The sequence below is a fragment of the Halichoerus grypus genome, chromosome 3 (genome assembly GCF_964656455.1).
Source record: "Halichoerus grypus chromosome 3, mHalGry1.hap1.1, whole genome shotgun sequence".
Taxonomy (NCBI): domain Eukaryota; kingdom Metazoa; phylum Chordata; class Mammalia; order Carnivora; family Phocidae; genus Halichoerus; species Halichoerus grypus.
The window spans coordinates 202,536,858-202,551,260 of record NC_135714.1 but is presented as its reverse complement, the minus strand read 5'-3'; the positions used below and the strand labels follow the sequence as shown (position 1 = coordinate 202,551,260).

Below are 14,403 nucleotides of genomic sequence, written 5' to 3'. Positions count from 1 at the left end.
CCCTCTTATCTGAAAAATAGGTGATTAGAGGCAGGAAGTAAGCTAGTTGTTAGTAGCAGAGCAGAAAATGGAACCCCAGTTTTCCTATCTATTAACTTATGACACATTTTTAAGATCACAAATGCCAAAGCAGTCAATATGTTGAATCATAATTGTACTGGGAACAAATTACCGCATGTGGTTTTAAATGATTTTGAATGACACAAATGTGCTCACTAACAGTTCTGGAGGTCAAAAGTCCTAAATCAGCATCATGGAGCTATACCACCTGCAGAGGGAAAACCCATCCCCTGTGTCTTCTGATTTCTAGTGGTCACCATATTCTTAGGCTTATGGCCATGTCACCCCAGTCTTCAAGGTCACCAACACTTCCAATTCTTTATTCCATCTTCAGACCACCTTCTCCTCTGTGTGTGTCGATTCTCCTCTGCCTCTTTCTTGTAAGGAAATATGTCATGGCCCATCTCAAAACCTTTAATTTAGTCACATCTGCAAAAAAATGCTTTCTGCAAACAATATAATATTTACAGCTTGAAGGGATTAAGACTTGATATCTTGGAGGGGAACATTATTCTGCTGGCTGCTAATTAACTAAATCAGATATATTGTCATTTGTAAAAACAAGTCATTTAAATTTTGACTTGTCAAATTTTTAGCCTGGCATCATATGACAGGTCGAAAAGGACATGAAATGTAGAAGGAGAACTACAGCAAATACTTATTGGTTATACCTATCCAATATCCATTTACCCTTTCATTATGCAATAGCAAAGGCAGTTACCTACAAGCAGCAGGTCTGCTGTGCTTTGTCTTACACACCAAATTTGTGAGCTGTAGTCTCCACCGGCTTTGTGGAGCCAGTGTCCTTGAAGCAAGAGACTGAGCATCTATTAGAGCCTCACCAATGCATATAAATAGCATAATATGGTCACACTCCCCTGCTTTGAGGATCATGCTCTTATGCTGTAAGAGTTTAGTAAAGAAGAAAGAATCGACACATGCCAATTTCTCCCATAATTGCATTTTTTAAGATTCTAAATATGAATGATACTTCCACCCCATCATCCTGGTGAACATAGCAGTATTTTGGTTGCACAAATGGGGTCTCAGACAAAAAATCAATAAGGTTGCTCTAAGGGCTATCAATTTTATGCTGCTCCCCAATCCTAGAAGCAAAAAAAAAAAAAATCCAAGATCTTTTTAGGTGAGCTAAAGAGATAAACGAATAGTCTTTAACAGTAGCTATATGAGATGTTGATGGTTAGTACTGTATCAGTTTTAAAAGAATGTAGATTTGCTTCTTTGAACATTTATTCTGTCTGTATCTCTTCTATTATGAGCTGTGACTTGTTTGCAGGTGTTTTTATATCTACTAGAAAATTTATCTCAAAATAACTTAAGCAAGCCAAAATTAAATAATAACACAGCCTGTATTTCTCCATCCTCATTTACCTAGGAATGTTGTAAATAGCAAGTCATAATAGCATAGTGTCTTTCAAACAGTGTGTCTTCAATCAACAATTGTTTAGCAATCATTAGTAAGTTACTTACTACACAAGGATAAGAATCAGCAGTTCAAGGTAAATTCACCCTCTGAGAGTTTATTGAAATCAATTCACATTAGATTAGATCAGCCATCTGCAGAAATCACTTTAAAAGTCACTGTGTCTCCTAGGTCAAAAGCAGAAAAGGCAGATCTAGCCATCAAATAAAGGCTTGATAACGTACATGGTTGCTTAGTATTTGTTGAATGACAGTGTCCTTTTTTATTTTTTCTGAGGAAAGACAACACTACTCTTTAGACTGTAGTTAGCATGGAATGTAGATAAAAGGTCAACCAGGAGAAAAATAACTTGTCAGGCTGTTTCTAATTCTGTTAAAGGAAGGACATCCCCATTGGTCTGTCCAATCGCCATGAACCTTTCCATTGCTGTGGCCACTGTGGTCCTTGCATAGTGGTACCAGGGGTCTACACTGAGCCTCACTCCTCTTCCATGTTCTCTCAGAACTCTCCCAGTGGCCACTGTCTTCCACGTTGACCCATGTCTAATGAGGAAGGACACTGAGTGGACTGACCTACACATTCTGACCACGTAGCAGGCGCCATTTTATTAATTCAAAAGGCAGCAATCTGGTTTAAACCTTGGTCTCCACCTGTGGTCAGTCAGTCACAGAGTTGTCACAGATATACTCCTCAGGTTTAGGGACCTACAAAATTGAGCATCAGACCTTGGGATATGGTGCCCACACCAAGGGTTTGCCCTCGGCAAGTCCCCATTCCAGAGGTCGGCTGGTCTGCCAGGTCCCTATTCACGCCTACTCATTGATACGCTCATTCACTCACTCAGCCGTTCGTGCAGGAATGTATACGAGTACCAACTGTGTGCCTGACACTGTGCTGGGAGGCACAGCGGTAAAATGATTTGCATGACCCCTGCCCTCAGGGAGCTCACAGTCTAGAGAGCAAAGCAATACTTTTAAAAACACACTAACTGTATTTATATTGTACATGCTGCAAAATTAAGACTACGATACTCTACAACCCGAGACCGGAAAAGTCTCACCTGGAAGCTGGAACCATCCTTGGTGATGAACAGCAGTCAGCCAGGAGAGTGAGCGTAAAAGTTTAGCAGGTGAGGAAAAGAACATAAACAAAGACTCTGACAAGAAAAAGACAAGGTGCAGGTGGGGAGAAGGAAAGTCTGGAGCTCAGTGAAAGATGAGAATAGCCCCCACAGAAAGCTGGGGAGGCAGGTCCGGGCCAGATATGCCAGCCTGGCTAATAGACCATGCCAGTAATTCTCTGCTGTGTTCTAGATTCACCAAAATACTTTGAGGGTACCTCATCCTTGTAAATCATGTCAATACACTGTTTGAGGGTGTTGGCCATCATCAAATCCTTGACCATCTACCTGTCATTGAACCCTCATTTCTAACAGATAAACAGAAAATAAAAATAGGAAAGCAATCTCTCTTTCTTGCTCTTGACAAGCAGAAGTTATCATAAAGCATAAAAGTTATCATAAATGGTTCAGTGCCCATGGACCGTAGTCAGCCAGCAGTTTTTATTTGTTGAGTAGAACATAAATGTCTTAAATTGAATTGGGATGCCTTTATAATTGGCCGCCTCTCTCAAGGTGACCTCAGGCCCCACCATTCCCTACTGTCTTGCCTATCACCTTCTTTAGCTCTTTGCTTTGGCTGCCTGGCTGCTGAGGCCTTTTGAGTTTGCAATTCATATTCACATTATTAGGCTATATGAAGTATTAATCTAATTTCATTGAGAGAAACCAAGCTGAACAGGTCTAAAAAGAAGTAATTCTTAACCCTCCTTGGGTCCCAGGATCCTTTGAAAACATAATAAAAATATTTGAGTCTCTTCCCCAGGAGACTGCATGCATATACACATACACACACATTTTTGTCATACAGTTTCAGAGGAGTACACAGAGTCTGTAAAAAACATTTAAGATACCAAGAAACCCCAGAAATAAGCACAGGAGCCCACTGAAGATGAAAGAAGAAGCAAGGAATCAGGAGGACAATGGCAGCTGGGCCAACCCACTGGGGATTTTCCCCATGGAAAAGATGAGGGACAGAAGCTGTGGTGGTGATAAGATCCCTAGTGACAGGTACCCATCCCTTCCTCAAGGCCACTTCCTTCATATACAGCTCAACTTTTCCCAGAGCCCATTTGTAAAACTCCAGAAGAAAAGAGATTGGTTATGCCAATCTCGTAAAGGCATCAAGAAAACTATGTACCCTGGAAATATTTACATGGGCTCTCTAGTCTCAAACAATTGGATTTTATCTGCTCTAATGATGATGGAACGGTCTTCCAGGTGGAAAAAGGAGCAGTGGCAAATTGAGAATAAATGTGTTGCTCCTTTCTGCAAGCTGGCTTCTGTCCACTCTGAGTCCCGCTGCTGATATGGAGGGTTTAATCTTCTCAAAAGAAGTACATTTATTGTTTTCCTCCTGCTCCTTCTTACTATCTCTAGCTCTCACTTCTTTCAGAAACAAAATTTAAAGAATTTCTAGTTTCCCAACAAACTGTGTATATGAATTTATAGCTGTCCCACTGCTAAAGAAAATGTGAAAATATGTCGTGTGAGCTTTTCTCAAATGGCACAACCTGAGGAACCATGATTCTCTATTGGAAATCACCCTTCTGAGATTTACAGCAAAATTTGGGCAAAAGAGTTTAAAGAAAGTATGTGTGATTCTATCTAAATCATGAAACCTACCCCAGGTAAAAATGTCATCCATCTCAGAACATTGAAAGTGACGTGAGTGTGCACACACACACACACACACATGCTCAAATTGGACAGTCAGCACACATGATTGACTCCACACTCTTTAAGCTATCTGGAACTTTAAAAACCTCCGCTTCATTATCACATTTTAACTCACAATGCTGACAGTGGGCGAAGCGCTATGCAAAGCACAGTTCCACAGGACACGGTGGTTGTCTAAAATACCTCCAGCAAGAGAAGACAAGCAAAGAAGCCAAGCCCTAAGCCCACCAAAAGAGCGCCTTACAAAGGTACACATTTCTTTTCTATCACTATAGGGATTCTCCGTGGGCAGAACAAAATTGAAATGGACCATCTGTCACTGGAGACTTCACTAAAGAAATATGTTTTCAGCAAAATGGTAAATTTTCAAAAATGACTTCCAAGCAGCTTGGCATTAAGCATTGGAACCAGAAGTACCTTACAGAGCAAACTTCAGAGTGAAGGACAGAAAGAAGATGTCAGCAAAGTCTTAGTGAGGGAAAGAGTGATGTGCTGCCTTCAAGTTACAGGACTTAGCAGAAAATTAATACAGAATGTTTGAGAAGCCAGGAGATGTATTTTTAAAAGCCACATTCCAAGGTAAAATAATTAGGAAAGAAGGGGAGGAGAGTCAAAGATCCAGAGCAATATGTAGCAAAGGAAAAGGAGAAGAGGGTTTGTTTAGTAAGGGGCCAGGTGGCCAGTATTTATCCAGGATTCTCAGATCCCAGGGCATTGCAAAATAATGCAATTTAGGTGCTTTGCTAACTACTGTGCATGACACTTATGCAGACCTCATCCCCCCTTCAAGGAAGCAGCTGTGGATGCACAAAGAGAATAGTCGTGAAGAACGTGAAGGACCTAGCACAAGGAATTAACTAAAGCCGATCTGCAGAGAACAAGGGAGATGTGGAATTAAAAATTGCCATACTCCAGTTTTAGGAGATGTGGGGGTATAATAATCCTGAAGTCTATAAGGAAAGAATGAGGGACACCTGGGTGGCTCAGTCGGTTAAGCACTGGCTCTTGATTTCAGCTCAGGTCATGACCTCAGGGTAGTGAGATCGAGCCTCTTGTCAAGCCCTCGCTCAGTGCAGAGTCTGCTAGAGATCCTCTCTCTTCCTCTCCCTCTGCCCCTCCCTCCCCCACCTCACTCACTCTCTCTAAAATAAATGAATAAATCCTTTAAAAAATGAATGAATTAAACCATGGTGTTAAGGAGGAAATCGGAAGAGCATTAGACCCTTATTTTGACTGCTCATGTTCCTTTATAGCAGTGACTGAGTTCCCATTGTGAGTGCAGCTGGGCGACAGACCAGAGGAGATCAGCCCCCTCGAAGTTGCTCCTGTATTGTAGGAAATCCTGCCTGCCTCAAGCTCACCTGTGCCCAGACACCGTGGTGATGGGGGCCCATGGGGTGAAAATGAGGCTGGCATGTTCAGCCTCCTGAGGTCACATCATGGGAGCAGCCCAGTCCCTCCTGACTCACACTGCAGAGCCTGCCTTGTGACCCTCACTGTCCCCCAGTTCAACATCTGGTTCACTGACCAGCGCTTCTCGTCCTCCCCACAAACCCAGACTGAGGACCACCATGTGCTGCACACTGAGCTCTTCCTAATCCAGCAAGGAATTCTGTGACCAAGTGACACTCAACTGAGGGAGGAAAAAGGGGCAAAAAAAACCACATCTTATTCACACAGAATAGAGTTCTCTTCCCTTCAATGTGTTTCTTCTCACAAATACTCAAGTCACAAAATACTAATAAAATAGTGTGCTGAAAAGTAACCACGGCCAGGTACAGCCCTTGCACATTAAATGACAAAATGCCCGGAGGTCATCAAGTTGTGGATGGATTGGAATCCAGGACCCTACTGTGTGTCCCCTCTCACACCACCCAGGAGGACAACGTATGGATGGGAACCTAAAGTGGGGCTAAGTGAAAGGTCTCGGTCTTGGACTAAGTAACCTAAAGTGGGGGCCGGGACGAGTGGGGGAGGGACAAATACATCAACAGGATTTGATGTCTCCTGTATTCCTCGTTGTTAGGCCCTGTATCAGTCAGCAGCTCAGCAGGAAACATGGAAAATTCAAACCCCATAAAACGAGGGAGTTTAATAAGAGGAGTGTTTATAGGGTCGGCAGGCTGTAGAGTGCCCCTCACCCAGGGCCTGAAGGGAAGCACCAGAACTTAAGGAGACAAAGCTGAGGGGAGAGCAGAGGACTTGTCCAGCACATGGAAAACATCCAGGAGGGAGCTGGGGTGGGGATGGGGGTGATGAATTCCCTGATCTCAATTTTCTTGCTTCTGTATTAGTCTCCTATTGCTGCTGTAACAAAATATCAAAAAAAAAAAAAGTAGTGGCTTGAGACAACACAATTTTCTCCAAGTTCTGAAGGTCAGAAGTCCAAAATGAGTCTTATGGGACTAAAATCTAGGCATCTGTAGAAATGGTTCCTCCTGAAAACTCTAGGGAGAATGTGTTCCTTGCTACTTCCAGTTTCTAGAGGTGACCTGCCTTCCCTGACTCCCGGCCCTGTTACTCTGGTCTCCGATTCATCGTCACATCACCACATCTAACACTGACCCTCCTGACTCTCTCTTATAGGACCCTTTGATTACATCATGATAATCTCCCCACCTGCAAACCTTAGCTTAATCATCTTTGCAAAGTCCCTTTACCCCATAAGGCAATATATCTGCAGGTTCTGGGAATTAAGATGTGGATCCTTCAAAGGAAAGGCCATTATTCATCCTGCTCTTCTCTGATTGCCCCTGGTGCTCCCCCTCACCTGAACCTGCCCAAAGCCAGAGGGCAAGGATGCTCTTGCTGCAGCCCATGGAAGTCAGCACCCTGGGGCATAGACCAGGGTCAGGAAGAGATGATGTGTTCCAGTAGGGCAAACAGAAACCACCCAGTGCAACCCCTTCACCCCAGTGTCTTCAAAATTAAAGCCCGGGGTATGTCCATCTGTTGTAAAGGCAACTTAGTAGACTCAGTACAGGTTACAGGGGATCTTTACAATCCTGTTGGACCACCAACCCCAACCATGAGAAGGCTCCATCTCCCAAACATAAAATTTGGAAGAAAAGGAAGATCTACATACATTTTTTATAATGTGAACCCCATCATGTGGTTTTCAATGAATTTACATTCAAAGGAAAAAGCAATGAAACATTTTTTGCATCTATTTCAAAAATTTGAAATGTTAGCATCAACTGTAGTTTCGCAGAAATCTCATTTCTTAATAATCATTACATTCCTGAAGGTCACACATAACGCTCAGTTTGAATCAGCTGAATTTCTATTGATAACTCGCAATGCGTCCTGTCCAAGGTATTTTCAAATCAAGTGACTTGTTCTTATTGACGTTTGTTGGGATTGAGGTTTTTAGTATTTGATGATGCATTATCCCCAAATTAAAAACAGAGGAGTGGTTCAAAGTCCATTCATTGAAATAAAGAACAGAACTAACGTGGAGAATGGTACGCTGAATTCTAAAGTTCGAAATTACACGTACATTGTTGGAGTCCTCTGCTGCAGCTGCCCGAACAACATACCACATTCTAGCTTCAACAACACAAATGTATTTCCTCACCGTTCTGGAAGTGAGAAGTCCAAGCTCAAGGTGCCACCAGGACTGATTTCTGGTGCGACCTCTCTCCTTGGCCTGAGGATGGCCACCTTCTTGCTATGTCCTCACATGGCCTATTCCCTGAGTGTGAATGTGGAGAGATCTCTCTGGTGTCTCTTCTTCTGTAGACACCAGTCCTATGAGATTAGAGTCCCACTGTTAGGACCTCACCTAACCTTAATTACCTCTGTAAAGGCCTCACCTCCAAATACTATCACATTGGGGGTAAGGGCTTCAAAACACAAGTTTGTGGGGGTGAAGGACAGTTTCATCCATAACAACTTGAACAGTACTTTTGTGGGGACATAGGATTTGAAACTCTGTGTGTTGGGACCATTTCATCCAAAAGTGTGATTTCCTACAAACAGTTGAAAAAGGGAGAATAAAATAATAGATCATGATTATCTGAAAACTGGACTTTAATGCACCAATGCTCCATTTGCCCCATTTTTTCCCATTGGATTCACAGTTGTGAACTTTTTCTAAAGGACTGAAAGCTGTGGAAACCCTCCTATCATATTCAAAGAAAGTACAGTAAGCTCTCGGATAAACCAGTCCATTTATTTTCCAGGAAGAAGTGCAAAATAATGGTGTCCATCTAAACTTAGTTTTCCATCTGACAAAAAGGCAAACAAGAGACCACAATCTAAATGCATTCACAGGAGTTGGGGGCACAGCCTGTGGCAGAGAAGGCCACCGAGGGGCCCAGTCCTGTCTGCTGAGCATCTCCCGTGTCCCCAGTACCGGGACAGGAGCTGCAGGGTCAATACCCGCTCCTGGATTTCACCTTCCAGGGAGAAAACACAACAAACAAGGAAACACTGCAGATTGCAACAGATTCTGTGAAGGAAATAAACAGGATCAAGAGCACAGAGCAGCCGAGCAAGAGCTTTCCAGAATGGCCAGGCAGGAATGGCCTCTCTGGGGAGGTGACATATGGGGCAAGAACCAAAGATGGAAAGAGCTGGTCCTGCAGGGAGTTAGGAAATAAAGCAAGGGCCAAGAGGCAGATGAGAGCAGAACCTCGTTGCTGGAGGACCAGGGAGGAGGCCCGTGTAGCTGGAGGCTCCAGGCGCGGGCCAATCCTGAAGGACCTTTCCTGGGGCAATGGGGATACTACGCAACATCTTCTGAAATCCCATCCCAAGGTGATAACTGAATATGAAAATACATCTTGGAGGCCCAAATATAGCTGCAACATGATTGTGGGATTCCTTCCTGCCACGGTGCAGTGGAGACATTCCTCGAGCTCTGGAGGGAGACACAGTCTCCATGATGTCGTGTCTCACAGTCTTGCTTGGGTAAGAAAATGCTCTACAACTTCTGGGGCCGTGTTTGATACAAGACCCCAAACTGCATCACAAAGCCACCCAACAGTCGCTGCCTTCCTGACCACCTAAAATCATGAGTTAGGATCTTTCATTCCATAGAAATAAGAAGAAAGAAAGCACACTGATATCCGGGGAATCTGACCTGCCATGCGACCATCCACCTGGCAGCTTGGTTACAGACCAGAGAGAGACTGCAGTCAGCTCCGCCCCTTTTAATGGCATAAAGCAATTGAAAGTATTATCCCTGTTACCTAACGTATTATTTTATTTATTTATTTGTCAGAGAGAGAGCACGCAAGCACAGGCAGGGGGAGGGGCACAGGGAGAGGGAGAAGCAGACCCCCTACTGAATAAGGAGCCCATTGTGGGACTTGATCCCAGGACCCTGGGATCATGACCTGAGCCAAAGGCAGACGCTTAACTGACTGAGCCACCCAGGCGCCCCTATTTTTGTTATTCTAAAGTGGCAATTTTTAAGATGAAATTACTTTACACCACCATTTCTGATAGTTTAGGAAACACTATCCTAAATATAACATGCTTTTCAATCAATTAGCAAATGCCCTTCATCTATCTGTCCCTGTCTCGTATGTACTAATTTAAGTCTCTCCCAGTTATGAGAAATTATATATTTTCATGTCGTGTCTTTATCACTTGTCAGAGATCAAATGGTGCTAATAAGGGAATGATGTTACCACCTTCCTGTAAGGAAACAAATACGATATTTGGCATCCAAGATGTGTTTTGTCCAAAAGTAAAAGGTCAGAGAAAGAGGCAAAGCCCCGTTAACAAGAGATTTGATGAGTGCTGAATGCAGATAACACCTTCCAAATCAAACACTTTCACACTTGCACACAGTTCCAAAAGAGAGACAGTAGGTACTTGTGCTAACACAGACAGGAAAGCCCTTTTCAAAACCTCTGATGAACCAGAAGGAATGGAGGCAGAAGAGGAGGATGGTACTTGTTTGCTTATAAATAAATATAACAACACAAGCTAGAAGAAGCCGAAGGGATTCAGGGATGTCTCCGAGAAGCCAATGGAAGACATTTAGCCAGGACACAGAAACATATGGGAACCAGCAGGACCACTATTTACAGTTGCAGAGATCGTGCACTGCACCAATGCACCTGGCCAAGGCAGCAACGGGGGGTGGAGGTGGGAGGTGGAAAGCCAGCCCACTCTCTTTTCTATAGTCTGTGTACTCTTGCATGCAACTGCATTCACCTAAGTCTGGTTCTCACAGACAGCGATTTTGCTCCCTGGGGGATATCCACACTATCTGAACACATTTTTGATTGTCACAGCAGGGGGTGGATGCTACTGGCATCTGGTGAGTAGATGCCAGGAATGTTGTTATAAACAACTTACACAGGGCAACCCCCCATAACAAAGAATCATCTGGCCCAAATGTCCATAGTGCCAAGGCTGGGTATCTCTGACCTAAAGGGGATGATGATGTTTTCTAATTCACACCAAAGCACAGCCCAGTGGCCAAGCCACATCCTCCCAGGCACGCAGCAGCCCTGAAGGGAAGGCTTATTCTGATTCATACAGAAAGACGTAGGAGTCGCAACCTGGGACCAGGGACTCTGAATCCACTGGGCAGATGGTCCAACATGTGCCCACCGTAACACCTGCACTTTCTGTTCATGGAAATGTTACCAATGGCCAGTTACAAGCTGCTCGCCGTGCCAGGAGGTGCGAAACAGATCAGTCCCCACCTTTACAGGACAGTGATGTGTACTGCACGCACAAATGTCACAGTGTCACCGTGATTCTCAGTCTGAGTAGAGAAGGAAAGAGCAGAGAGAAGAGAGAGAAAGAACAGATGAATAAGCTCTGGAAGGAGACAGAACATCATTTCTACTAAGAAGATGAATACAGTCGATGCCAGAAACGCCACTTTTCATTCTGTTATGTTATGAACATGGAACCGGGTTAAATGAAGAGTTGGGTGTCCTAGGACAAAAAGGAACACAACCCATCAGCCTTTATGTGTAGTGCCACAGCCGTGGGGTTCGGAGGACACTGAGCTAAGTGTAAGCAGAGTATAACACCCTAAATAAAACAAGCAAATAAACCAAGTGCATGACGGAGATTGACTTCAGTTGTGTGATGGAGAAGGACACCCAGCATCTCCTAGGGGTTGGTGTTTTTACCTGCTGCAAGTAAAAGTTCTGCTTTTTGTTTCTGTGCAAATGCAAACTACTCATCATCAATAACATATTCTTATTTAGTTAAGGACGTATTTTAACAGAATGTCAAGACTGTCCTCGACTGTGGTTATTCACACAGCTCCTTAAGCACAATCACTAAAGAGCAGCTCCGGGAGTTTATAACACCTAAAGAGAACGACCCACTGTCCTTGGCCACGTGATGCAGCAGGCTGGATCTTCAGGGAAGCTGACTCAGAGTATTAGTAGTATTATTACTAGGGAGGGTGTTAACTAAGCAGAGGACGAGGGGGAAGGGAAGCAGGAGTGGAGAGAGCAGAAGTCCCCCCCCGGGGGCAAGCCCAGGACAGCCCCACTGACCCCAGGGATGGCTGCAGACAGACATCCCGGTACCTGCGCCCAGGAAAGCAGCACCTGCAGATGCACTGAGCCTCGAGGGGCTGAGAGCAGGACATGGAGCCTGGCAGCCAGGACAAGGATTCCTTCCCTGTGGGGCCCTGGCAGCACGCCCATGTCTGCCAAACCCGCTGCACCTGGCTTCATGCTCCGACTGGCCAATGGGACACCTTTACGATGCTGGAGTATTACTGATCCTCTCGTATCTTTTTATTTGATCATTCAGCCCATATTCCTTAAGCACCTGCGCTGTGCTAGGGACTGGGTGAGGCCCAGCTACCCATGAAGCAGACTTTATTCAGTGGCCCTGTTACCACCACTGTCTTAGTGAGCAGAGGCTGCCGGAACAAAGCCCCAGAGACCAGAGGGCCTAAACCACACACGTCTGGTTCCCACAGTTTGGCGAGGTTGGAAGTCTGAGATGAGGTGCAGGCAGATCCGGCATCTGGTGAGCGCCGTGTCCTGGGTTATAGATGGTGTCTTCTCCCTCCATCCCCACATGGTGGGGAGACACAGAAAGGAAGCAAGTTCGCTCCTCTCCTGTCTCTTCTTCTTTTTTAAATATGGAACATCTTGCAAATTTGAGGATCATCCTTATGCAGGGGCCATGCTAATCTTCTCTGTTGCCTTCTGATTTCAGCACATGTGCTGCGGAAGCGAGCACTCTCCTGTCCCTTCCTATAAGGGCACGAATCCCATCATGGGGGCTCCACCTTCATGACCTCGTCACCTCCCCAAGCCCCATCTCCTGACACCATCACCTTGGGGGGTTAGGTTTTCAACATACAGATCTGGGGGAGACAGACTCACCCTACCCACACCCAAAGAAACACAACTGCTTCATGCCTAAACTATCCCAATGTCATGGTTAATATTAGAGCATATGCAAGATTAAAATATCTAGTTGTAAAATTATGAAGCAAATGAGAGTTAGGAGAAGAAGTGGGGGGGAGGAATGGGAAGGAGGAAACCATCGCTTATATGAACTTGTTTTTTGGGGAAGATGGAGAATAAGGTAGGTGGAACACACTGGACCTTGGTCCAAATTTTGTCTTTTCTACACATAAGCAATGAGACCTAAACTTTTCTTAACTTTAGTTTTTGATCACGAACGGAATACCAACTTTACATGACTTTTGCGGAAGAGTTAAATAAGATATGTTCAGAGCAGGGGACCTGGCCCTGAGCGGTCACACGGCCCAGGGTGCCCACATGACCCTCATTAGCACCATCACCAGCCTCGTCACTGCTCCTTCCCGACAGTACCAGGCACTTGGAGGGCTCACAACTCCAAGGACGTATTCATTTGTCACAACTATCCTAGAACACAGAGCCTATGGAATGGATTTAATATTACTCATTGAGTATCAAAGAACCATGTTCTGCACAGTAAAAGACCCTTTTCGATTCCAGTGTGACCTGAAATACACAGAAGATGATTGAGGTGTAAACCATGTCCCTCCACTGAACTGTGGGCAGAAACTACAGGCCCCTCAAAGAGGGGTATCTGGGGGCTCAGTCGGTGAAGCATCTGACTCTTGATTTTAGCTCAGGTCATGGTCTCAGGGTTGTGAGATCGAGCCCTGTGTGGGCTCCATGCTCAGCGGGGGTCTGCTGGAGATTCTCTCTCTCCCTGTCCCTTTGCCCCTCCCCACCCCATTCTCGCTAAAATAAAAAAATAAAAAAAAAAGGAGGGCACCCAGTATGGAAACACGGGGCCAAAATCGGATAGAGTCACGAAGTCCTCCTCACTAATAATCACCGATCTGTGTGGATTTCCCAAAGCGTATTGGAAGGCAACAACCCCTTTGAAACAGGTTGAGAGAAACACTTGCTTCAAATCCCAACTTTGAGAAACTGTAGATGCTCGGAAGTTTCTGCGCATCGCAGTGAGTGCCTTGGAATCCAGAAGCGGTGCTCTAGCATGGAGCTGCAGAGCCAGCAGAAACTCGAGGATGAAACTCGAGGATGAAGTCCCCCTTCCTCATGCTCTTCGAGGGTGTTAACACAGTGAGGCTGAACCGGGAGGGGTTCTAGTACCTGACCCTGCCCGTCACAAGAGGTGTGTGCGTGCAAGAATGTGGCTGCACTTGTTACTCTGAATTCCGCTGCGTGTCATTCTTTCCACAGCAGAGTTTCCGTCCCTCTCAATGCATAAATCTCTTATCTTCATAAGTACCTAAATGTTAAAACTACGACTCCAGGAGTGTTACAGTGTGACGTCTGAGCATTGACCACTGTGGTCCATGGTGTGTCGACACTCACAGTGAAAAGTCAGGGAGGAAATTTCCCCAGTGCCCACTACAGAGAAGGCATACTTCACCGGTCTCTGGCCTTGTTTTTGACACATTGTAAAACATTGTGCTCCATCTGTGGTCACCACCACCAGCAGGCAGGCCTGCCTCACCACCCACCCTCCAGATGCATCATGGTGGGTGGGTACAGAGTATCAGGCTCAAGGTGACACAGCCGTGGCCAAGCTGGGACACCTCCCATGGCTGCCTGGCTTAAAGCCGACACCAGATTCTTCCTACTTCTTCAACTGTTTCCCCCTATGAAAACTTTTGAAGAGCACACGCTGATAA

General features: G+C 45.0%; 1 long non-coding RNA gene and 1 other non-coding gene across 2 annotated transcripts in view; both read right to left on the bottom strand.

The window, feature by feature from the left end:
* Positions 1-14,403, bottom strand: part of LOC118532788 (uncharacterized) — a 957,805-nt gene that overhangs the window by 893,747 nt on the left and 49,655 nt on the right. The gene's annotated exons all lie outside the window — the stretch shown is intronic.
* LOC118547118 (U6 spliceosomal RNA) lies at positions 12,376-12,482 on the bottom strand. Its single transcript, XR_004922950.1, has one exon. It is a non-coding gene; the product is annotated as a U6 spliceosomal RNA (small nuclear RNA).